This window comes from Pararge aegeria, chromosome 1, assembly GCF_905163445.1.
Source record: "Pararge aegeria chromosome 1, ilParAegt1.1, whole genome shotgun sequence".
Lineage (NCBI taxonomy): Eukaryota > Metazoa > Arthropoda > Insecta > Lepidoptera > Nymphalidae > Pararge > Pararge aegeria.
In genome coordinates, this window is record NC_053180.1 from 17,121,758 (window position 1) to 17,124,832 (window position 3,075).

Genomic DNA, 3,075 nt, shown 5'->3' on the forward strand with positions numbered 1-3,075 from the left:
TGTGTGTGTGTGTGTATGTGTGTGCGTATGTGTGTTCGTGTGTGTTTCCTGTGTGTGTGTGTGTGTGTGTCTGTGTTTGTGTGCGTGTTTGTCTGTCTGTGTCATCCTAGCTCCCGAATGGCTTAACCGATGCTGATTTTGTTTTATTTTTAAAGGTAAATTAGGCGGGAGTGTTCTTAGTAAAATTTGATGATTGTCGGTCCAAGATGGCCACCGCCAATAAATGGTGGATTTCATATTTATCACTAATAAATATGGGTATCAACTGAAAGGGCTTGACTAGTAGATTAATGTCCAGTTTATTTAAATGTGGGAATGAGGAATGAAGAATAAGATTTTCAAATTTTTAATTTAATCTGAAGTTATTAACCATTCATAAAACTTTAGATTACAAAACAAACCTTTAGTAGGTAATAGATTTAAGTGCTAGATTCATATAATTCAATGCATGGCACGTATCTGGAAAAAAAAGACATTTTTGAAATTCTACTTCGAAGTATATGATTATAATATAGTTAGAAGAATAGATCAACGAAGAAGTCAAGAAAGGATAAGTTCATTCAATTCGAATCCCATTACTAATAAATGTTCTAAAACGGTTGTATAGTTACTTAATATTTTGTCTTTTTCTTTCAAGTGCCAGATTACTGATGCCAGAAAGAGAGAAATAAATATACGATAATAACTGCTTTCGCAACGTTTATTATTAAGGATTTTAGCATGTTTCTAATGTAACAATAAAATAGAACCTTATCATGTAAGCCCAATCTTCTTTCGCCCTTTGACTGTTAGTGCAATTCTGGTGCCAGAAAGAGACAAAATTCAAATTGAAATTCAACATTTCTTTATTTACGTAGGCCTATCACAGGCACTTATGAAGCATTCATATGATGGGATATGGGATGGTGATAATTTCGTTCGCCAACTTAAATCTAAAGCTACGAGGGTTCCAAACGCGCCCTGGTCTAAGAAAAGTCCACAACAAACATATCCAGGATTATTTTTTTTGTTATAACACAGTAAATTTATATTAAGCTATGAAGCTAGAGCAATTCAAACCCAAGCTTTTTTATCGTTAATTATCTTATCTTAATATTATAATAGGCCTTTTCTGTACGCTTACGTTTTGTATAAACTTTGAACTTATTGAAAGACATAACTTGTTATAAAATAATATACAATTGCCATTGAATGGATTTTACAATTTTGTGTAGCTTAGTAAACTGCACAGCGAGTTTATTTTTGCTTCTAATATTAATATTAAAAGGAAGTACATTTCGCTGTAAATGAAACAGTGAAGTTGAAAAATCATTATTGCCAGCCTTTTTATGTCCCACAGCTGGACACAAGACTCCCCATTTGCTTCAATGCGGCCAGATGTAAGTCAAAATAATGGATTAATCCAAAACAATAGGTACCATAGAAGAACTCACCTAAAACAAACATTTCAAACGCCAATATATCCTAATAAAGGTAGTTTTTACCCAATTCTGGCTTAATTGAATTTTATTGGCATCGAAAAACAAATTGAATTCTAATTTTATCGCTTAATTTACGTGAAATGTCTTTTGGTAATTAATTTTTCAGGTTACACTTTTGATTGCCTTTTTACTGCTTTTATAATTAGGAGTGTATAAACGGCAAAATTATATTTACTAAAATGTTTTATGATTGGTCAGTGGGCATAAAACTGGGAAACTCCTCCAGGGGCTAAGTGTAGTGGAATAACCAAAAGTGTGATTAAAAAAATGTTTAATAAGCAAAGAAATGACACAAGTTATTTATTAATATTATTTCAACCTAAACAATGACTCCATTAAAAAAAACTATGATAATAAAAAAAAACATAAAAAGTTTTTTGTCAGAAGTGGGATTCGAACCCACGCCCTCAGAGAGGACCAGAACAACTCAACCCACTAACTGTAGGCAAGGAAACCTTGAGTCTGGCGCCTTAGACCGCTCGGCCATCCTGACGGTTGATAAATCTGATGAAATTACTGGCCCTATTGATTTTATATTGCATTTACAGGTATAACACAAGTCATTATTTCAATAACCATCACAGTAAATGTGTTTAGAAACCATTTTAAATTTAGATCAACAATAAAATAAATACACTTCGACAGTACACACATCGAAATCTATCCCCAAAGTAAGCGTAGCTTGTGTTATAGGTACTAAGATGACCGATGAATATTTTTATGAATAATATACATAAATACTTATAATATACAGATAAAGAAACATTAATGTGCATCACACAATTTTTTTTCAAGTGTGGGAATCGAACCCACAGCCTTGGTCTCAGAAAGCAATGTCGCTGCCCTCTGCACCAATCGGCCGTCTAAAGAAAAGAGGATTATGATTTTAAAAATAGATCAGTCAGTTTATTAACAGTATATCATACGCATGTCTGACTCTCAATAGTTATGCAATTACATTCTTAAGTACGTATAATATACAGTACGCAGATCCCGGAGAACTGCGATCACCAACCAGTCTGCCAAAGTGGGTGATGATTAGGGGCAAACTCTCCCTTTGTTAGTTGTAGTTCTAAAAAAAAATTAAGTATTCAGTATCGCTAAGCCTTAAATGAGGGGTTTGATGCTGTCCGCTGAGGAGTTCTGTACTCTATCTCCAACCACATTCATCACAGATCAACACAAAGTTAGCCGAGCTTAAAAGTATCCCATATTACTTCTAAGACTTCCAAGAACATGTGTACAAAGTTTAATGAGGATCGGTTAAGTAGTTTTGCGTGAAAGCGTAACAAACAAACTTACATTGACATTTATAATATGACTAGGGATTGTTGATGATATAGATCACACATCTTAAGTCGAGGCATTAAAATAATACAATGAATATTTTTTTATTATTTTTATCTTTTACAGATAGCTCATGTTTTTAAAACTTCATTTTATACTTTAGCCTTATCTAATCAAGAATGTAGCAGACAAATATAGCACATGTAAGAGATTACATGATAATACTTATATAAACATGAATCCAACAATTTTTCTATATTTAACGAACTACTAAAATATGTTTTTACATATGTTATTATTCATATGT

At 32.7% G+C, this 3,075-nt stretch overlaps 1 non-coding gene across 1 annotated transcript; it reads right to left on the reverse strand.

Moving 5' to 3' along the window:
• Positions 1–1,859: 1,859 nt before the first annotated feature.
• Trnal-caa lies at positions 1,860–1,974 on the reverse strand. The gene is made up of 2 exons: positions 1,937–1,974; positions 1,860–1,904 (listed from the first exon to the last, which is right to left on the reverse strand). It is a non-coding gene; the product is annotated as a tRNA-Leu (tRNA).
• Positions 1,975–3,075: the final 1,101 nt, after the last annotated feature.